At 42.4% G+C, this 23820-nt stretch overlaps 1 protein-coding gene and 1 long non-coding RNA gene across 6 annotated transcripts in view; both read right to left on the bottom strand.

Annotated features, from left to right (window-relative positions):
• Window positions 1-23820, bottom strand: part of LOC138754370 (uncharacterized) — a 107114-nt gene that overhangs the window by 38677 nt on the left and 44617 nt on the right. For 4 of the 5 annotated variants that reach the window (XR_011351712.1, XR_011351721.1, XR_011351720.1 and 1 more), the window contains one exon: window positions 18353-20333. The exons of the other annotated variant lie outside the window; for it this stretch is intronic. The gene's annotated coding sequence lies outside the window, so the exon portion shown is untranslated. Of the gene's footprint in view, window positions 1-18352; window positions 20334-23820 lie in introns of those variants that run through there. 5 annotated transcript variants of the gene reach the window in all.
• On the bottom strand, window positions 12548-14936 carry LOC138752483 (uncharacterized). The gene is made up of 3 exons (XR_011350681.1): window positions 14821-14936; window positions 13332-13501; window positions 12548-12819 (listed from the first exon to the last, which is right to left on the bottom strand). It is a non-coding gene; the product is annotated as an uncharacterized lncRNA (long non-coding RNA).

The following is a 23820-nucleotide window of genomic DNA, read 5'->3' as shown; positions in this document are numbered from 1 at the left end:
TACAGCTGCGTGATCAACTTGCGCTTCAATCTTAATCAGGGATCCAGGGTCAAGGTTTAAGGATCATGACCAGGATGTTGGCAACTCAGAAATTAGCAGGAAAGAGTTCAGGATCAGAGACAAAACATAAGAAATGGGAGCATGGGTCGGCCATCCGGCCCGTCGAGCCTGCTCCACCATTCAATGTAATCATGGCTGATCTGATGATGGACTCATCTCCACCTACCTGCCTTTTCCCCATATCTCTTAATTCCCTTTTTACATAGAAATCTATCCAACCTTGTCTTAAATATATTTACTGAGGTGCCCCCACCCCCCACTGTTTCAATGGGCAGCGAATTCCACAGATTCTTGGGGAAAAGCAGTTCCTCCTCATTTCTGTCCTAAATCTACTACCCTGAATTTTGAGGTTATTCCCCCTCACTCTGGTCTCCCCTACCAATGGAAACAACTTACCTACCTCAATCTTATCTAAGATATTAGATGCCAAGCATTGTGCTTAATTTTTTTAAGGGCCAAGTATTTTCTTTTGCAAATATTGATCTGCCACTTGTCCTGCTGAGTTGCTCCAGCAACTGCGCTTTTTCATGAGTCTCCTTTTTCTTCAACCGTCCCTCAGGGTCAAGGATAACTTGTTGCTGCACCAGCTCACCAGGTTCTGAGGTGACTGATGGAGGCCCCACAGGCAGAGCCACGGTGGCACAGGAGGAGCTGACAGGTGACGGGTGGGAAGTTTCTGAAGCTGGGTTCCCCAGACACAGGGTTTCCACAGGGTTCTGACAAACTCAAGGTACGCCCTCCCCATTTTGAGCAGCATTGGGTCAAGGATTCCGGCAAGTCAGTAGTTCTCTTGGAGGTTTTAAGGAGCTCCTCTTCTTTCATTTTTAAAATTTAGACAAGCTGCATGGTAACAGGCCCTTTTGGCCATGACCCCATGCCGTCCAATTAACACAACCCCAGTGCATTTTGAACGGTGGGTGGAAACTGGAGCATCCAGAGGAAACCCACGCAGACTCAAGGAGAACTTACAAACTCCTTACAGACAGCATGGGATTCAAACCCTGGTCCCAGTCGCTGGCGCTGTAACAGCGTTGTGCTAAACGTGCTGCCCAAGAATTTCTTCCATCTTTTGTTGTTGTGAAGGAAGTGGGCGGAGGGTCTGCTTCTCAGAAGGCAGGTGAGAGTACCATGAAGCAACGTGGCTCATGCATCAGATCTGCTGGTTATTGCTTTCTTTCTGGAGATGTAAATACAGGCCAGAGGTTTGCTTATCCTTCCTCTGATTTTGGAGAAGTTTGTGAAGGAAGTAGGTACGTTCCACTTGAGACTTGCCTCAATCCAGTTTGAACATTTTGAAAGCCTTAAAATAGCACATGCACTCTGTTCTTTCCTCCCCTCCCTCTTACCATAACATGCTACCTATCATACATCCTAATTTGGAGATACAGCATGGTAACAAGCCCTTCTGCCCCACAAGCCTGCCCAGCCCAAATACACCCATGTGACCAATGAACCTACTAACCCCATATGTCCTTGGAATGTGGGATGAAACCAGAGCACTCGGAGGAAACCTACATGGTCACGGGGAGAACGCACAAACTCCTTCACCTCACCCTTCTCGTGTACTAAAACAAATATCTTTACAATTATTTACAAAAATGGCCAAAGAATATAACATCTGACTCTATACCTTAATATCCCTGTGATTGTTCTAGTTTTTGCTGCCTGTAGTGTTCTAGAGATCTATCTTTAGTTGTTCAAGACTCCAGGTAGGACCAAGGATGTTGAGGACCCTGCCTCCAGACACGTCCAGTCGTGAGCATGCTCACAGTTCCCCACTCATTTTGTCTGCTGGTGTTGTCCAATAGCCCTTTTGATGTCTGTTTCATTGCAGGTCCAACAATGTGTAACCCGTCTGGATACCACGTCCATGATTTTCAATGATCCTTCAAGTGGTCTGAATTATTGGTGTGTGATGTTGGCAAAGCAAGCTTTTCCAGTGCATGTCAGAGCAGGTACAAGGCTGGCACAGACCTTCTCTTCACCTACATCCAACTACAAAGTCATGTCTTGCGCAATCCACCCAGTAAGGTGACAAACTCACTCAACAGCTACCAACTGCATCTTCAAGCCACCAACGTCTATCCTCTACCCCCCTAAACTCACATTCCACCTTAAACAATCCCTATGCCATAAGTGCTCTGTGATTGGTAAAGGATTGCTTAGGTGGTATGTGAGTGGGAAAGGAAGGTTGAGAACCACTGTTCTACACCCAGTTGTTACTGAAATATTTTGCTTGAGAAAAATTGTCATTGGCCCATTTCCTTTGGAGTTATGAAACTGTGCACATAACAAGTCAATTAGATATGATTAAAACAGTGGTTTCCAACCTTTTGAAAACCACTGCCCTAATCTAATCTTCCCTGCCGATCCCTTGATGCTCTCCCCAAACCCCCTACCAACTCTCACATCAACCCCTCCACTTGCCAACTCCAATCCTTCCTACCCCAGACCTCATCACCACTTCCCCCATCACTCCCAGCATCGCCTCCTCATGAACCCACTCCTGCCCTGGTCCTGCACTCAGCAGGTCTGACTTCTTTCACATTTGGCCTGTGAAGGAGAGAGCTTCCATCAAACAAGGCTGATCAGAATCAGAATTTATTGTCGTGGACATATCATAAAATTTATTGTTTTCTGGCAGTGCCCCAGTGCAAACATTTATATAAATCACCCTGCAAAAATAAATAAAAATAATGTAAGGAAAAGTTAAAGTAAGGCAGTGCCTGTGGTTCATTCAGGAATCTGATGGCAGTGGAGAAGAAGTTGTCCTTGTGCCACTGAGTGCTCGTCTTCAGGCTCCTGTACTTACAATTGGGGGATTGTAGCAGCGTGAAGAGGCCATGGCCTGGATGGTGGATGTTCTTGAGGATCGAGGCTGCTTTCTCAAGATACCACCTCATGTAGATGTCCTTGATGGAATGAAGTTTGGTGTCTGTGATGTCGCCAGCCAAGTTTATTGTTGTCCTGAGAGTTGGCGCCTCCATATCAGACAGTGATGCAATCAGCCAGAATCCTCACCACAATATGCCTGTAGTTTTTGAGAGTCTCCTCAAATGCCTCACAAAATATAGCCACTAGTGAGCCTTCTTTATGAATTTATCAACATGGAGCCTCCAGGGCAGATCTTCAGAGATGTTGACACCCAAGAATTTGAAGTCCTTGACCCTCTCCACTACTGACCCCCCCGATGAGGACTGGTTTGTGTTCTCCTAATTTCCTCCTGAAATTCAAATAGTAACTTGAGTTCATGGACTAGTCAGTGGGGTGACAGTGGGTCATGGGGTCAATCAGGTTAATAATCTGCTGTCCCAGCTAACACTGACCAGATTCCAGGTAAAGTTTCATCTCCCTGTTTATTCTGGATTGTGTTCAATACCACATTCTGCGAACATGAGAAAGCCAAACAGGATGAGTTAGATCCACTAGGAAGTGAATTATTCCTCTGGAATTCTATTGCGTTTGATGTGATTGGGTCCATTGGAATCCTAGTGAATGGGATGTGATTTGGTCCGTCAGAACTTTAACCATAGTTATGCTTGGATGACAGTTTGAGGTGTATCCAGTTTACAGAACAAAAGAATGTTAATGTTTCTCTAATGTGCCAGTGTATGCGCTAAAGGCAGCCACAGAGAGAGAATGAAAACACCACATGTTGCAAATATACCGTTTCAGTCTTGATAAACAGATAACCAGATTGCCAAGAAATATTCAATGCTGATGAGACAATGGTTAAAAAATGTGGTACTTGGAAACAATTTATGCTGGAGTCAGGATTTGATTGTGGATCTCCTCTCAACATGAAATCGATTCGTTATATCACAACTTATTTAACCATTCACTGGGCATCCAAGTTTCACTGAGAACACAATAAAACACGATTTGTTATTCCTTTGGAGTTAGTTCCAACAAACAAAATCCAAGGGAAGTGCGTTCGAGGTAGCAGGCTTGTTGACAGCCGACTCCCACAAACACCAATACGTTACGGTCACATAATCAATTCTAATGACGTTGGTTCAAAAATAAATGATGGTTTTGAATAATAATGAATATCTTTTCTTCTAGATATTCTTCTGGCCGGCATAGTTAGCTCAGAAGTTAGTGCAAAACTATTACACTGTCAACGACTCAGGTTCGAATCCGCACTGTCTGTAAGTTCTCCTTGTGTCTGCATGGGTTTCTTCTGGGGGCTCTGGTTTCCTCTCATCGTTCAAAATGTACCAGGGATTGTAAGTCATTTGGGTGTAATTGGGTGGCATGGGCTCTTGTGTTGAAAGGGCTTGTTACCATGCTTATGTCTCAATTTTTAAAAAAAATTAATATTGTTATGGGATATTTTAGTATCTCCTGCAAGGAGAGAAGGAACATCAGTTTAGAACATAGAACATTACAGTTTTCAGTAATAGTTTGAACCTGAACCCTGGCTCCCTGGCACCAGTTTTTGCTAGCAGTTCCGTCCCACTGATCAGCCCTCCAGTCAGTACCATCTCACCATTGCACTCCCCTTGGGGAGGATCAAGGAGATTGGCGTCAGCCCGAAGTCATTGCAGCAGCTGTCAATGAGCAGGAGTGAAGTCCGAGGGGTGAGGCACACTCTCCGCTCCATGCGCTGGGAATTCAAGTGTGCTCGGAAAGCAGCTCGAGGTCAGGAAGGGAGAGCCAGTTGGCAAGCAAACCACCACAAGCCGCTCTGGATTAGGCCTGACATCCGACCTGGCAAATCCAACCTGGTCAGAGGTAGTGTGGAAATGGAGAGAAAGAGTAATTACTCAGGGTGGCTGGTTAGCATAGTGGTTGGCGCAACACTGTTACAGCCCCAGTGTTTGGGGTTCAAATCCCATGCTGTCGGTAAGGAGTTTGTATGTTCTCCCCGTGTCTGTGTCAGTTTCTTCTGGGTGCTCCTGTTTCCTCCCACTGTTCAGAATGTACTGACCTTGTAGGACATGTAAAAACACAATGCTGGAGAAACTCAGCTAGGTAAAAACAGTGTACTTTATAAAGCAAAGACTGTCTTCATACCTTGATGAAGGGCTCAGGCCTGAAACGTTGGTTATGTATCTTTATCTTTGCTATATAGAATTCACTGTTTGACCTGCTGGGTTTCTCCATAATTGTGTTTTTGATTTCAACCACAGTGTCTGCAGACTTTTGTGTTTTACTTGAGGTTGGAGGTTAATTGGGTATAATGAACCAGCTTGGGCTCGTGGACTGAAAGGGCCTGTTACAAGGCTGTAAGTAAAAAAAAAAATTAATTTAAATCTCCTTTGAGAAGCTCAAAAACAAATATGTCCACCTCTAGCTCTGATCATTGACCCAAAGTTCTGGTTCTCTCTCCATAGCTCCCATTGGTACTTAATCCACATTTGTAGTATGAACAGTATTTTGTCTTTTGCTGTCTTAAAATTAAGATGAAGATGTCATCTTGGCTCCATTCTAATTTGAGTCTATTCTTCTCCAGAAGGTTACCAGGAGAGGTTAATGAGGAGCTGCTGTTTTGAAAGCTGATGCATTATCCATCTGCCATTTGTGACATTATTTAGGTTGGGCTAGAAGTAAATCACAAAAATCTGAGACACCATGATTGAAGTAAAAACACAAAATGCTGGAGAAGCTCAGCAGGTCAAACCCACACCTCCTCCTTCACCACAGTCCAGGGCCCCAAACAGGCCTTTCAAGTGAAGCAACACTTCACTTATACATGCACAGGACTTATTTGCTGCATCTGATGCTCTCTCTGTGGCCTTTTCTACATTGGAGAAACCGATGGAGGAACAACAACTTATTTTCTGTCCGGGCATTCTCCAGCCACATGGCATGAACATTGATTTTTCTATTTTCAGCTACACTTTTTTGCCTTTTCTTTTCCATTCCCCTTTCCAATTTTTCCAGTTCTCCCCTCCCTCCCCCCTTACCCACCCAGCCATCCCTCCTCCCCCGATCGCTGTTGTCCCCTCCCTCCCTTCTCCACCTATCATCTCCTGTCTTTGCCAACACCTCCCCTCACTCACTTTTTTGTTCGGACGCCAGCTGACATTCCCTCACCCCTTGACGAAGGGCTCAAGCCCAAAACGTACGTCGGTTTTGTATTTTTACCTTTGCGACATGAAGGATGCTGTTCAACCTGCTGAATTTCTCCTGCATTTTGTGTTTTTACTTGGTTGCACTGGTGTCTTTGCTGATTTAACAGCGACTGCACTTCAAAGCAATTCATGGTATGTGCGTTGCTGCGGTTTGAACAAGTTGCCATGATGTGCTGTACTTTCATTAGGATATTGTGAAGAAGACTGACAGACCTTGGAATGCAAGCACAACAGTGGGGGGAGGAAATCAATGGTGTTTTTGAAGAGGACAATGAGGAAGCACTGTGGTCCATTGAAATCTTCAGTTCACCATCATGGGGCCTGAAGGTAGGGTGAACTATGCCACTAATTGAATATAAAGCTTTTCTATTTTTGGCTTTTGTTCAAAATTCAATCAGCAGCTCCCACCCACTTGCTGCAATGGAGATTTGTATTTGAAAGGGAGTGCCATTTTAATCTGAGTTGAGCAATCAGAAAGAAAATACACTCATGATGGATTAAGCTCTCCATCTTACCAGGGAGGCTCTCGCTTGGTCTCGATAAGCCTTTCATTCCTGCTGCATTGCTCTTGTCACTAGTGAAAACAGGAAGGGCGAACAGCCTGTACAAACCATCAACCAAGTGCATGACATTGCACACTGCTGAGCTCCAGTGCATATATTATCAGGGCCTCTGCAACTGGATCCTTGACTTCCTCATCGGAAGACCACAGTCAGTACAAATTGGAAACAACAATCTCCTCCTCACTGACGATCAACACAGGTGCACTGCAAGGATGTGTGCTTAGCCCACTGCTCTACTCTATCTACATCCACGACTGTGTGGCCAGATTCAATTCAAATGCCATCTACAAATTTGCTGATGACACCACGGTCGTCAGCAGAATCACCGATGGCAATGAGGAAGCGCACAGGAGGGAGATAGATCAGCTCATTGAGTGGTGTCATAACAACAACCTTACACTCAACGTTAGCAAAACCAGGAGTGGGAGAACATGACTTAGTCCTTATCGAGGGGTCAGCGGTGGAGAGGGTGAAGAACTTCAAATTCCTTGGTGTCAAAATCTCTGAGGATCTGTCCTGGGACCTCTATGTCGTTGCAATCACAAAGAAGGCCCATCAGCGACTATACTTTGTAAGGAGTTTGAGGAGATTTGGTATGTCATATGTCACTGAAGACTTTTGCAAATATCTTTAGGTGTACCGTAGAGAGCATTCTGACTGGTTGCATCTCTGTGTGGCATGGAGGTGCCAAGGCAGAGGATAAAAAAAACTACAGAGTTGTGAACTCAGCCAGCACCATCACAGGCATCAGTCTTCACTACATCGAGGACTTCTACAAGATGCGGTGTCTTAAGAAAGCAGCCTCTAAATTCAAGGACCATCCAGGCCATGTCCTCTTCACCCTTCTACCATTGGGAATGAGGTACAGGAGCCTGAAGATGAGCACTCATAGAAACAAGGACAACATCTTCCCCTCTGCCATCAGATTCCTGAATGGACAATGAACCACAGACATTACCTCAGTTCTCTCTTACTTTTGCACTAATTTATTTATTTTTTAAATATAATTTATAGCAATATTTACACTATGATGTTGCCACAAAGCAATGAATTTCATAGCATGTTCATGACAATAAATTCTGATTCTGATTCTGCTATCACAGAAGGCATGACACCACCATTTACTTTACATGATTGGAAAGTTAAAAATTGCAGGCGCTGAATATCTGAAATAAAAACAGGCCAGACTGCATCCAAGGAGAGAGATCAGGCAGAAACATGAGGCATCTAGAAGGGCTAGTTAGGTCCACGCATCCTGCTCACTCTTACAGCAGCCACTCCCCTTCTTGCCACAACGTTCCATGCAAGAAAGGCAACACAATATTCCTAATGTTCCATCTGTATGCCCTCCAACCAGACGGCATTAACATCAACTTCCATTTTATGACAGGTCCCATCCCTCTCTCTCTCCCTATTCCTTTGTCACTTTTCCCTCCAGCTTCCCACCCCCTTCCTTTTCCATTCAGAGTGCTATCTCTCCCCTGTCACTTCTCAGATTTTTTTCTCTTTTGCCCTCCCACCCATATCCACCTATGACCTCTTGGCTGTTGGCCTGTGCCCCTTCCTCCCTCCTCTCCTCCCCCCATCTTTTCAGTCAGGCATCTGCCTGCTTGATGCTCATGCCTTGATGAAGGGCTCAGCCCCAAACATTGGCTAACCTTTGCTTCCTCTAGATGCTGCATGACCTGCTGAGTTTCTACAGCACTTTTGTGTTTTGCACTCCAATATCTGCCCTTTTAACTCCTCTCTTTTCACCATCCAGGGACCCAGTCAATGTTTCCTGGTGAAACACTGACTGCTCTTCCATGCTAACACAATACATTCAATGTCCACAACATGCTCTGCTCTGCACACACAAAGCAAAGGCAGATTTGGTGAATGTTCTGCAAAGCACCTCCCTTCATTCTTTAACGATGACCCCCCATTTCCGGAGGCCTATTGCTTCAAATCTTCACCCCCATTTTGACTTCTGTTTTTAGCCTCTTGAATTCATGTGATATAACCCAAAGAACAGTAACTCATCTTCAATCTAAGCACATTGCAGCCCTTGGGACTCAATGCTCAATTCATCTTCTGATGAAGCCTTGATGAAGGGTTCAGCCCAAAACATTCATAATTTTATTTCTCTCCCACTGATCTGCTTTACCCGCTGAATCTCTCTGGCAGAGCTTCTTGCTCCTGGTTCCAGCAGTCCTTCATGTATCCTGCTTTCAGTTAACTAGTCTTTTGTTTTGTACAAAAGTTTATTCAATTAACAAGACAAAACTACACAAACTATACACAGAACTACATCAAACATACAATTGTAAAATACCACCCCTCTGTTACTCACACTTTACAGGTTCAGATTACAATCCAGTTATCACTATCAACAGCCCACTCACCCCTCTGGGACCTCCATTATTCCCAGAATTTGACCACCGTCCCTGCGGACACCGTGTACTATCACTCCAACACCACATGGACCCAGACATAACCCCGAGAGAGGGCAGGCAGTCAGCTCGCCCTGAACCCACGACTGCCTCCTCAACCCACTTACCCAGGCCAAGCAACAACCCCACAAGGAGATCCTCTGCCGGGAGAGGGTGGACTCCGAATAGAATTCTACAAAACATTTAAAGACTTATTAATTCCTCCTCTCCTGGAAGTAATGAATCAGATTGAAGAAACACAAAACATGCCAGATTCATGCAAAACAGCAATAATTACAGTAATACCAAAGACGGGGAAAGATCCACTAACACCAGCGTCATATAGTCCAATATCTCTACTCAACACAGATTATAAGATAATAGCTAAACTATTAGCAAACAGATTGGCCGACTGTGTATCAAAAATAGTAAAACTAGATCAAACTGGATTTATTAAGAAAAGACGAACAATGGACAATATCTGTAAGTTCATTAACTTAATCCATGCAGTACAAGGAAACAAGACATCAACAGTGGCAGTTGCCTTAGATGCAGAGAAAGCCTTTGACAGAGTAGAATGGAATTATTTATTCAAAGTAATAAAGAGGTTCAACCTACCAGAGAAATATATTAATTGGATTAAATCATTATATAAGGGACCATTGGCAAAGGTGACAGTAAATGGATATAAATAAGCAGGTCAACTAGGCAGGGATGTCCACTATTTCCCTCACTGTTCGCGTTAGCTAAAGAACCCTTGGCAGAACTGATAAGAACAGAAAATAAAATAAGAGGGATAAAAATAAAAGAGAAGGAATATAAAATCAGTCTATTTACAGATGACATCATAGTATACTTAACAGAACCAGAATTATCAATAAAAGAATTACATAAGAAATTGAAGGAATATGGAGAAGTATCGGGGTACAAGATCAACGCAAATAAAAGTGAAGCGATGCCAATGAATAATGCGAATTTCACAAAGTTTAAGAAAGAATCACCATTTAAATGGAAAACACAAGCACTCCGATACCTAGGTATTCAACTAGATAATAATATGAGCCATCTATACAAATTAAATTATCAGCCATTAATGAAGAAATTACAAGATAACTTAGAACATTGGAAAGATTTACCACTAACACTGATAGGAAGGGTAAACTGTATTAAAATGAACATCTTCCCAAGGATACAATACCTATTTCAATCGTTACCAATTCATCTAACAGAGAAATTCTTCAAGGAGCTAAAGAAAATAATAAGAAAATTCTTATGGAAAAGGGGGAAACCGAGTATAGCGCTAGATAAATTAACAGAATGGTACAAAAAAGGGGGCTTACAGTTACCAAACTTTAAAAATTATTATAGAGCAGCACAATTAAGATATCTATCAGATTTTTATAAAACAAGGGAAAAACCAGATTGGACCAGATTAGAGCTAGATAAAATAGGGGAGAAGGTACCTGAACATATACTATATAAGTGGGATGAAAAGCTGGTGAAACATAGGAATTCACCATTACTGCACCATCTGCTCAACATTTGGAAGAAGATTCACGTAGAAAGGAAAAAAACAAATTATCAACTACCAAAATTAATATTGACGCAAAATCAACTAATCCCTTTCACAATAGATAACCTTTCCTTTAAAGAATGGGAGAGAAATGGGATCAAAAGAATTGAAAATTGTTTTTTGGGAAATAAGTTATTATCTTTTGAACAAATGAAGTACAAATATGGTATAACTCACGGTACACTGTTTGCATACCACCAACTGAAAACCTACTTGAAGGACAAATTGGGAAGCAGGCTGAGGTTACCAGAAGGAAGCAGTTGTGATTATGTGATTACAGACACAGTGATAATTAAAAGATTTATAACAAACATGTATATCAAACTGCAAGAGAAAGAGAATGAAGAAATAAGCTGTAAACCCAAACAAAAGTGGGAACAAGATCTAAACATAAAGATAAAGAATGAAACATGGGAAAAGCTATGCTCCGTAACTACGAGAAATACAATAAACATGAGGCTACGCATGATACAATATAATTGGTTACACAGGCTATACACCACATCCCAAAAGTTAAATAAATGGGACCCAATAGTATCAGATAGATGTTTTCGCTGTAAGAAGGAAACGGGAACAACAGTACATGCAATTTGGGCATATGAGAAAGTGGAAAAGTTTTGGAAAGATCTAAATCAGGTATTAAATAAAATCACAAAAAGCAACGTACCAAAAAATCCAGAGATCTTTCTTCTGAGTAATATAAGAAGGAAAGAACTTGGCCTCGATTTAGATGGAGCACAAAAAAGATTTATTATGATAACCTTGGCTATAGCAAAAAAATGTATTATGTCATCCTGGAAATCAGAAGATAGCCTGAGAATACAGCAATGGTACATAGAAATTAATAAATGTATTCCATTGGAAAAAATAACATTTAATTTAAGAAATAACATCACGGTATTCGAACAAACTTTATTTATTTATTAATTTTAACATATGAAGAAAGTAAGTAATTCACGTACAGAAAAAATACAAAATAAAGTAATACAAGTACAAAGTAACATAGTTAATACAATACCAATCTCGGCATCTCCCCCTAACAACTAAAAACTAAGACTAAAAAAAAACTATTTTTAACCCCTAAACCCCCCCCTCCCCACCCCCCACGATAAAGAGTGAAGAATTAATACTATTAGTATAATTAAAAAAATATATATATATATCTTTTAAAAAAAGATCGATATATATAAAAAACAAAAACAATTAATTAAGTATTAATTATTAATCCAAAATTTTTTTATTATATAAGAATATATATGAAAAAACAAAAACAAAAAGAACTTAAATGAAAAAAAACCAACTAATAATAAAAAAAACTAAAAAAAAAGAACAAAAAAGAAAACATATATATAGAAAAAATATATAATAAAAAAAATTTTTTAAAAGAAAAAAAATGATTAATTCAAACTTATTTAAATTGTATATAATCAATAAATGGGGTCCACTTTAACTCATAAAAAGACATCTTATCTTGTATAGAAAAAGATATTCTTTCCATAACCAAACAAAACTTCATCTCTGAATACCACCTATCTAAAGACAATACATTTCTATTCTTCCAAGTAATCGCTATACATTTCTTGGCCACTGCCAGCGCTAAGTAAATAAAAGAGATCTGGTAATTATCTAATTCTAAATCAATCAACGATTGCATATTCCCTAATAAAAATATATCAGGGTCTAATACAATATGAAGATTATATAGATTATTAAATACAGATTGAATACCTTTCCAAAATTGTTGTAACCGATCACACAACCAAACAGCATGTAAAAAAGTACCAGAAATCTGATCACAACGAAAACAAAGATCTGACTTACTAAAACCAAATTTTTTAAATTTTTCGGGTGTTAAATATAATTGATGTATAAAACTATAATTAATCATCGCCAATCTAGCATTATTCAATTTTCGAACACTATTACGGCAGATTTCAGACCAATCTTCTTCAGTTATTGTTAAACTTAAATCTTTTTCCCATTTTATTTTATCTTTATCCCAATCTATTTTACTTTCACTTTCCAACAAAATACGATACAAACCTGATATATAACCCTTTTTTGGAAATGAGAGCACATATTTCTCAAAATCAGTTTCACAACAGAGAAGTCCTACTGTGGACCTCCACCACCTAAAATGACAGAATGAGAAGAAGGTGAAATGAACTGACCCAGTGTGTAAAAGTAGATGACACAATTTTCTTGTTTATTTTCAATGTGTGATGACATTGTTTAATGGGTTTAATGTATCGTAAATGTTGAGTGGGTGGGGAGGGGGTGGGAAGGAGGGAGGGAAGGGAGGGGGAAAAATGGGAGAAAATTACACTGTATATTCAAGAGGGAAATGTTTATATGTATTTTGGTCAATATGGTTCATAGTGTGAAAAATAAATAATTTTTAAAAATAGGAGATCCTCTGAATGCCCGACACCGCTTCCCCCCACCCCCACCACCTCACTGGGTAACTGTAAATGAGGAGCTTGGGGCTGAAGTGCAGCTGGAGATGAAACACCCTTCCCTGTGTGTACAGAACTAGTTAGCATTTCTTTATTTCTTCCATAGACACTACCTGATCAGCTGAGTATTTCTGAAATTATTTTTTTATATTTTGGATTTCCAGCAACAACTTTTCCATGGATCAAACCTGGGTAAGTGCAAGGATCCTGGATGAGGAAGTGGACGAGTCCATCCTGTGCACTCCCTTTGACAATCCCACAGAGGCACGTCTGGAATGGTGGGGTGGTGAGGTGGGATATGATTTCACAGTTGAGTGTACAGTTAAGTTCCTTTGAAGACAAGTTCCTTTGCTAAAATCTAGAACAAAAGCAGAATGAAAGAAGAACTCATTGGGTCAGGCAATATCTGTGGAGGCAAAAGGTGTAAATCAGAATGAAGATGAAAGACAGCCAGTATATAACTGTGTTGGAGAGTGGGACAGAGGGTGATCGATGGTGTCATTTGGGGAGGGGATAATGGGTAGATGGAACCAGAAGTGGGGGCGATGAACAAAGGCATATAAAAAACTTGGTGGACAGGCGTGTGTGTTTGGGAGGGTGTGGGTTACCTGACGTTCATCAGGTTGTAAGTGACCCAAGCAGAATAATTGGCCTTTGGCCTCTCCTTGGCACTGGAAAAGGCTGAGCACTGGAGACAGATCAATGTGGGAGCAGGAAGGAAAACTGAAGTAGCATGCAACTGAAGCCTGAGGTGGTCATTGCAGAGAGCCCACAGGTGCTCCACAAACCATGTGGTGAACCAACGTAGAGGAGATCACATGGCCAGTACTGAACTTACTAGACCAGTTCGAAAGAAGACCAGGTGAACCTCTGCCTCAGCTGAGTGGAAAGGGAGTATTTCCCCCAAATTTTTGTGACTTATCAAGAGTTTGGTGAGAGAGGATCAGAGTTGCCTTGACAGGATTCATGTCTGCACAGTGTAATTGCTTTTGATAGATATCTTCCAGGCCCTTGTGATGCATTTGAAGATAGTTGGGTTGTCTGTCTGAGGATTAGTCAATGTCTCTGTGAAATTCAGTTCAGACACATTCACCTATTCTTTAGGCCATGCCATCAAGATCCAATAAATTCTAGACAGTGAAGCCCCTATATTGCTAAATCCTAGAGAGCTCTGTCCCCATACTGCTGAATCCTAGAGTTCAGTCCCCGTACTGCTTCTGAATCCTAGAGTTCAGTCCCTGTACTGTTGAATCCCAGAGAGTTCAGTCCCTGTATTGCAGAATTCCAGAGTTCAGTCCTCGTACTGCAGAATCCTATAGAGTTCAGTCCCCATAATCCTGAATCCTAGAGAGTTCAGTCCCCGTACTGTTGAATCCTAGAGAGCTTAGTCTCCGTACTGCTGAATACTAGGTTAGTTAGTACCAGTATTCCATATTAATTCATTTATTGCTATATCCCCAGATCAGTTCCTCCTAAGTATCCAGGTCAGTATAAGTAGTACTGTACTCAAGGTCTTTGCCTGTAGTGATGAATCCCATAGTGCTTGTAATATCTCAGGACAGTCAGTGCCTGTAAGTCTGTCCCCCAAGTTCGGGCCTCTGTACCCCAGTTCAAGGCCTGTAGACCAGTATCTGTGTCCCAGATTGAGTTCTGTAAGGCCACACTCCAGCCTCTCACCTGCCAACATGGAGTCAGATCCGAGCACAGGATGAGTTGTGGAAACTGAAGTTGATCATTGAAGAATTCCACAGCTCATGAGTTGGAAGACAGCGATGGCAAAAAAAAAAGAGAGGATGTATTACAGTGGTAAATAACCATAGCATATGTTAAACATTGCGTGCCTGGGCAAAATGGCTTTATTTTGTTTGAAATTGTAAGAATGTGAAAAGCTTGTCAGAGAATCCAAACAAAAGAAATACCAGACTCAGTGTGAGACACGGATCTGCACATCTGCAAAAGGTTTACAATCTCTCCCAGGGAGTGGCTGGGCACTTTATTATTTGGCAGGGGGCTGGTTGCAATTTATAGCAATCATTACACACACCAGCCTTCCCCTCAGCCCTGCACTCAGGAGGACTGCTTCACTCTGCACTGGGTAAAAGGCAAACGATGTACAGATGTGCTGCTGAATGGAAAAGATCAGGGTGTTCGGCCTGAATGGGAAGCAGGCCATGGGGAAGTATGGGGGAGGGAGAGGCAGTCAGCAATGAGAGCTCACATATTGATGGGTTTATTCAGAATTCTAACGCACATGTGTGCTGCTGGCAAGAAAACAAGCGACTCTGCTGTTACATGCAAGATTTTCTTCCTTTTCCGATATTATCTGAAGGGCGGATAAGAATAAAATAAATCTCTCGCTCTCCCTCCTCCCCTCCCTGCTCTGCTCCCAGAGGCTTGGCTCATGATCCCTGCAGGCAAACCTCAACATGCCATGGATTGTGCAGATTGGGGAAGGGAATGCGCCCAATCTCGTCCTCAGGAGTAGGTGCAGTTACGCACCTTCCCACAGAGAATAAAGGTGTAGATGGCTATCAGAAGTAAAACACGAAAATCTGCCGACACCGTGGTTGAAGTAAAACACAGTGCTAGAGAAACTCAGCAGGTCAAACGGTGAACTTTACAGAGCAAATATAAAGATACTGTACATTACCAACATTTTGGGCTTGAGCTCTTCATCAGGGTAAATGGCTATCAGATTTCAGATTTATTGTCAGAGTACATACATGACATCACATACAACCCTGAGATTCCCTTTACCTGCGGGTGCAGCAGAACTACCACTAATTGGCAGTACAAAAAAAAACTGTATACAGCGTAAACATGCAAACAGATAACGAATGTCAACAAACTGACTGTGCAATACAGAGGGAATCAATAAAGTGAACAAGTCAGAGTCCTTAGATAAGTCTCTGAGTTTGTCGTTGAGGAGTCTGATGGTAGAGTAGAACCTGAACCTGGTGAACCTGGTAGTTTAAAGGAGATGTGTGGGTCATGTTCTTTTTTCACACAGAGAGCAGCGAGTGACTGGAAGGGGCTCCCAGGTTAGTAGTGGAAGTAGATGCAATAGTGGTGTTCTAGAAGATTTTAGTCCTTCATTATTGAAGGACTTCAAATGGAACAAAACATTTTGCCACCAAACGTCTCTGCTTCTGACTGGAAGACACCAGCGACAGTGTTCTGGGGCAGTAAACACTGATGACTCGTAGAGCCACCCTCCTAGCTGGGTTTCAATGGACAGAATTAGCTTCTATTGTGTTGTGAAAATCAGAAATGCTGCAGGAATTCAGCCGGTCTCACAGCCTCCATAGGAGGTAAAGATATATAACATGTTTCGGGCGTGAGCCCTTCTTCAAGGTATAAATAAAATGCAGACAGGCACCTGAATTAAAAGGCTGGGGAGAAGAAAAGATGGGGAGAGCACAGACCAACAGATAAAGATGATAATTGGACTTGTCAGCTTTTATTCACTTTGCTTCTAACTTCCACCCCAACCTCTGGCAACATTCTCTCCTTTCTTGATATCTCTATCTCAGGACATAAACTCACAAGCATTTTCTACCACTCCCACCAACTCCCACAGCTACCTCGACAACATACCCTGTCCCATATCAGGATTCCATTCCTTTCTCTCAATTCCCCCATCTCCATCTCATCTGCTCCCTGTACAAAGTCTTCCCTGCCAGATCATCCGAGATGTCCTCCTTCTTCAAGAAAAGGTGACTTCCCCGTTAAATTTCTTTACCGCCTATAGGTGCTGCGAGACTGGCTGAGTTCCTGCAGCATTTCTGTGTTTTCACAACAATCACAGCATCTGCAGACTCTCAGTTCTACCGTGTTAACTTCATTTAAATTTAATTGTCCATCCTCATTCATGATCAGGTGCTTCAGGACTGATCATTGTGGGATCATTTAGCTTACCAGATACAGCTTCCACATCTTAGCTTCTATGTGACATTGTGAAGAGGGTTTTCACCTGATGCTGCTTCTTCAATCCAGACGATAAGAAACTATTCACAAAAGTAGACTATTTAGACAAGCCCAAGCTGTCTTTATGTTCAACACAGTTTCTGCTAACTCTTTACAATAAACTTCATCAGCATAACCTCCCATTCCTTTCTTTATTTCACTTAACTGGCTTCCCTTTAAGTGCCAGAATTGTTTTTTTTAAATGTTTTTATTTTTCACACTATGAACCATACTGACCAAAATACACCAATATTCCCTCTTGAATATACACAGTGTAATTTTCTCTCCTTTTTCCCCCTCCCTTCCCTCCCTCCTTCACCCCCCTCCCCACTCACTCAACGTTCAACATATATGATACATTAAACCCATTAAAAAATGTCGTCACACAATGAAAATAAACAAGAAATTAGTGTCTTCTACTTTTACATACTGGGTCAGTTCATTTTGTCTTCTTCTGTCATTTTAGGTGGCGGAGGTCCGCGGTAGGACTTCTCTATTGTGTTCCATGTACGGTTCCCAAATTTGTTCGAATACTGTGATGTTATTTCTTAAATTATATGTTATTTTTTCCAATGGAATACATTTATTCATTTCTATGTACCATTGCTGTATTCTCAGGCTATCTTCTAATTTCCAGGTTGACATAATACATTTTTTTGCTACAGCAGTGCCAGAATTGTTGAGTGCAAATTCATTGAGGACCCTTTCCACCCTGCACACAGCGTCTTTCAGCTCCTAATGTCGGTGAAGAAATACAGGAGTATCAGAGCCAGCACCACCAGGCTGAGGAACAGCTTCTTCCCAGTGAGAATGCTGAACACTCAAAGGAACTGCTCACACTAACCATCTGAGACTCTCATATTCATGAAACAATATTTATTTATTTGTTTATATGAATACGTGACCTGCATATGTATTGTTTGTCTGTATGTGTGTGATGTCTGGTTGTGTGTCGGCCTGTTTCGCTTCAAAGACCAGAGAATGCTGTTTCGTCGGGTTGTTCCAGTACAATCAGATGACTTGACGACATTTTACATGAAAGTGAGTCCTGCATTCTTATTATTCCAGAGTTTCTGCTGGATTCCTCAGACATCTAACCATAGCCACTGCTTCCTGTCTCACCTACAAGTGAATAAACCAGCCAGTGGATTCACTATTAAACAATTTCATTCTTGGAGCAATTTCCAGCAAGTCGCCCTTCAGTGACCGGGTATTTGGTGCATGAGTAACATTTCATTCAAGATTCAAGCTTCAAGATTACTTTATTGTCATTATAGTAAAGGCAGTGCAATATTATACAGAATTTGCCATTGTCTGCAGTAAGGCAGATGGGTTTGCCATCGACACAAATTGCCTGAAGCACCTCTTACAGTCCGAGAAAGAGAAGCAAAAGAGTCACCGAGTGTCCGTAGATTCACCTCCAGCAGCTCCCACAGCCACATAGAGTCCAATCCAAACCATCAGCAGGCTGAGCTGCAGATCCAAACCTCCAACACGATCAGGAACCCTTCAGCACCCTCTCGCATCCAGGTTCCAATACCTGGTACCATTTGCCTTTCATGATGTGCAACCTCTCAGTTCTGGCAGTAAGTGTCGTCTTTTTCTGCCTTTTCTCAACTGATTCCACATCCACCTATAATTGAGACGATGAGCTGCACACTCCATGTCCAAACTGGGAATCCATCCAATGTTAACATGACCACCACTTTTTAAATTTTCAGGAATAGATCCCCGTGCCTCACCTTTTGAGTTGCTTTGCTAACCTGGGATGCTGCTCTTAATGGCTTGTTCTCCCTACCCCCAGGTCACTTTGCTCTCGTAACCTACCCAGCGTTTCATTTGCTAAGGTACGACTGATGTTTCTCTTTCTCCTGCCAGAGTGCATTAGCTCACATTTATCCATGTTAAATTGCTGGAGAGATTCCAGTTTGCCTATGCCCTCAGGGAGTGAAAAGGATTGGAAATGGCGTGGACTGGAATTCGCAGGGCCCCTCGTCACCTCCTTGGGACACTCCACTAATACCTTTGTAACACTGTCACTGTTGGTGCACAGCAAGCTCCCACCCACATCATCAGTTAATCTTGTTTTGTATTCAATGCAAAAACAAAATGGAAATAACAGGAACAGTAAACTGTCAGCAACACTCAGCAGGTCAGGCAGCTTCATTGGCGACAGAATTAACATTTCAGATTCATCACTTCCCTTTGGGTCAATCTCCCCACAAATCTCGTGGTGGTTTTGGATCAGAGAGGGTTGCAGTGTAAAAGTGACTAGCATTTGTGTAACACCGTATGGATGTTATGCATATGTTAACACCGTATGCCAAGGGTCCATCCACACAGACCGACTGACCAACAGTTTAGTGAGAAACGAGAGGTAGGTAAGTTGTTCCCATTGATGGAGGAGACTATAACTAGAAGACATGGCCGCACGATTCGGGGTGATAGATTTAGGACAGAGATGAGGAAGGACTGCTTAACCCAGAGGGTGATGAATCTGTGGAATTGGCTGCCCATTGAATCAGAATCAGGATTTATTGTCACGAACAAGTCACGAAATTCAATGTTTTTGTGGCAGCGTCACAGTGCAAACATTCATATTACCTTCTTATGATACTACTATATATATAAAAAAACAATAATAGTGCCTGAGAAGTGGGGCAGTGTCTTTGGTTCATTGATTATTCAGGAATCTGATAGCAGCGGGGAAGAAGTTGTCCTTGTGCCGCTGAGTGCTCGCCTTTAGGCACCTGTACCTTTTTTCCCAATGGTAGCAGAGTGAAGAGGGGATGGCCTAGGTGGTGGGGACTTTGAGGATAGAGGCTGCTTTTTTAAGACCACCGTCTCATGTAGATGTCCTCGATGGAGTGGTGCCTGTAATTAACTCTCTGCAGTTTATTCTTGTCCTGAGAGTTGGCACCTCCATACAGTGATGCAACCAGCCAGAATGCTCTCCATTGTACACCTGTAGAAGTTTATGATAGTTTTTGCAAGCAGTGGAGGTGACCTCCGTAAATATATTTAAAAGGTTAGATAGATCTTTACATAGGGAGGGAATTAAGGGATATGGGGAAAAGGCAGGTAGGTGGAGATGAGCCTATCATCAGATCAGCCATGATCTCATTGAATAGCTGAGCAGGCTCGACGAGTCGGATGGTCAACCCTTGCACTTATTTTTTATCTTCTTATGTTGGAGAATCATTGGGTAAAAGATGCAGAGACTCCTGTTGGAGAATGAGAAACAATCAACAAACAGCTGCTAAAGGAGAATTACACCTCCACATCCAATGAACCTTCCAGACAATATTTAAAATGCAGTTCCTGTTATGACGTTGGAAATGAAACAGCTAATCTCTGCACAGAAAGATCCCATTGTAGCCAGATCAATCTTTTATTGACTCTGGTTAAGAGATAAATATTGTTCCAGAGCATCATGGAAAAACCTCTGCTCTTTTTCAAAGTTGCACCGAGCGATCTTTTTTCCATCCGTCTGAGAAGGCAGACATGGCCTGGGTGTAACGTTTGATTTCAAAGCAGTGCATACAGCTTCCTCAGACGTCCACTGAAAAGGTGATCACCACCTGACGTGGGGTTTGAACCCATAACCGTATGACACACAGTGGGGACGGTCGGTTCTGAACCACACACAGATCTATTTCATTTTAAACCCATTTCAATTCCCTGCCCCATTCCCATGCTGACATGTCTGTCCATGGTCTCGTGCATTTCCCAACTAAGACCGCCATATTCCATCTGGGCACCCTCCAACAGAGTGGCATTAACATTAACTTCACTGGTTTGACTCCAACCGGGTGGCATTAACATTGACTCCACCCCTCCCCCCTCCCATCTCCAACTCTGACAACTTCCCTCCAGCTCTGCATTCACAGAGCTACTCCCTACATGATCAATTCTCAGCTTTTCTCTCCTGCCTTCCTATCTGTGTCCACTTCTCCCCACCCTTCTTCCCTCCTCCCCCTCCCTTCTTCTCTCCTCCCCCACCCTTCTTCCTTCCTCCCCACCCTTCTTCCCTCCTCCCCACCCTTCTTCCCTCCTCTCCTGCTGTCTGCCTGCTTTTCACTCATACCTTGTCGAAGGGCTCAGGCCTGAAACGCTGGTTATATATCTTACCCTCCTACCTGCCTTTTTCCCATATCCTACTATTTAAAATCTCTCCAACCTTGTCTTAATATATTTATATCCACTGCTTCCATGGGCAACGAATTCCACAGATTCACCACCCTATGGGGAAAGCAGTTCCTCCTCCTCTCTGTCCTAAATCTACTGGCCTGAATCTTGAGGCCATGTCCCCTAGTTCTGGTCTCCCCCACCAATGGGAACGCTGTGGGACCTGCTCATTTTCTCCAGCATTTTGATGTTTTCACTACAATCACAGCCTGTTCAGACTTTCTTGTTTCATGCAGATCTGTTGTTTTTATTACAGACGTGTTTTCTCCTCCTGAGAAACTTTTTATAATCGCACAGTTGAACCCCACAGACGGGTATGAATAACTTGATCTCAAAGGGGTGAATGGGGAGGGGGGCATTATTACCAAAATATTCCATCTTGAAATGGAATATAAACCCCAGAGTTTTCACACCCACCACCTCAGATAAATGGGCAGCAATTTGAACTGATATTTATTGCTTCTAAGAAGGACTCCTTTCGTGTGATTTCCCCTGCCTCCATCCCCCCCTACAACAAACCCTCTCCCCTCACCCCGCTGTTTTCTGATGGAGTATTAATAGAAAGCAAGAATTAGTGCACCAGCTCTCATGAAGACTGGGTCAGGAGAAAGGTCCCGGCATTGATCTTCAGTCTGCGATGGAGTGTCTGACTGGAGCTGGTCCCCGAGATAAGAAGCCTTTATCATGTGGACACAGGGTGGGGAGAGAAGTTTGAAACCTCATGATCTGTACACTCCAATGGTGCAATCTCACCCTTGAACAGAACATTTCTTAAATAAAAAAAAACCAGAACATTTCTTACATCTAATCTTATTTCTGCACCCATCTGAAATCGTATGATTAATTCTGTACTTTAATTCACACTCCAGAGGAAGTGGTGAGGTCAGTTCCATTGGACAAATACATGGATAGGATAGGTTAAGAAGGACGTAGGCCAAATGAAGGCAGGTGGGACAGGTGTGGACAGGGCAAGTTAAGTCAAGTTTATTGTCATCTGATTGTTCAAGTACAACCTGACAAAACACCATTCTCTGGTCCTCAGTGCAAAACATACAGACACACAACCAGAGACATCATACACATACAATGAACAATATTTTTCTTTGGCTTGGCTTTGCGGACGAAGATTTATGGAGGGGTAATGTCCACGTCAGCTGCAGGCTCGTTTGTGGCTGACAAGTCCGATGCAGGACAGGCAGACACGGTTGCAAATGAACAATATATACTCAGCACAAATATACATATATAAAAATAATTACATAAAGATTGTTTAGTAAATATCAGAGTCTCAGATGGTAGTGTAAGCAGTTCCTTTGGTCGTTCAGCATTCTCACAGCCCATGGGAAGAATCTGTTCCTCAGCTTAGTGGTGCTGGCTCTGATACTCCTGTATTCCTTCCCCAGCGTGAGCAGCTGAAAGATGCTGTGTGCTGGGTGGAAGGGGTCCTCAATGATTTTGCTCACCTTACCTCGATTGGGGGGAGGGAGACTCCAGTGATCCTCTCTGCAATGCTTATGGTCCTGTGGATTGACCTCCGATGTATTGCTCTGCAGCAACTGGACCACACTGCGACGCAGCCAGCCAGGACGCTCTCAATAGAGCTCCTATAGAAGGCTGACATAATGGTGGCTGGTAGCCTTGCCCACCAAGTTGGGCCAAGGCCCAGTTACCATTCAATATGGCTCAATAACACAAAAGCATTTGCTCCAAGCTGATTTACACTAAGAATCTTCATGGATCTAACTTGGCCATTGGAGATCACCTCTCAGGCACAAAGAGCCTCCTTTTGCCTGAGGACCAGGAAGATGGAGGCAGAGCAGCATTGGAGGACAGGCAGGAGTCTTGGGACCTGTCCTGCAAGAGAATATCAGTCAGCAGTCCTGAGAGATAAAATTATCTTTAAAAAATACCATCAAGGGTTAAATTGATGGAAGAGAAGATTAGGGAGAGAGAATGCAGTTAACAAGTTGATGCTTAACAACTTTAATTAAAGTGTTAGATTTGGAAGAACATCGCCCAGGGTCCTTTTGGAAAACTGAGGAAATACTGTGAGGGGATGAAATAGTGTATTTTAAACAGCACAGATCTTGCAAGCCAATGTAAAAAGGGAAATAGCAGAAATCACATTTATAGGGATGTCTTTCATCCAGTTGTAGATCTCCCTGTGGATGAGCAGATTGGCCAGCTGTATGGATGAGTACCCCCTCCACACACACACACACACACACACACACACACACACACACACATGCGCTCACACACACACACACACACCCACCCACCCCAGATGGACAAGAACTCACTCTTTGTTGCCTGATTGAGTATTTGTTATGTTTCATTCAAACATCCTTCCTGCCACCTCATCACAGTTTCTGAAAGTAAAACCTTCAGCCAAATGATAAATAAAACCTTTATTGACAACACTATCAGCCAATAAGTTTGAGGTGAGGTTGGGGAGTGTGACAGTCAACAATGTCTATTTGCTCTGAAAATAGTCTACTTAAAGAGCATGAACTGTAGCAA

This window comes from Narcine bancroftii, chromosome 2 (assembly GCF_036971445.1).
Source record: "Narcine bancroftii isolate sNarBan1 chromosome 2, sNarBan1.hap1, whole genome shotgun sequence".
NCBI lineage: Eukaryota > Metazoa > Chordata > Chondrichthyes > Torpediniformes > Narcinidae > Narcine > Narcine bancroftii.
This window is presented reverse-complemented; position numbering and strand designations above follow the sequence as displayed.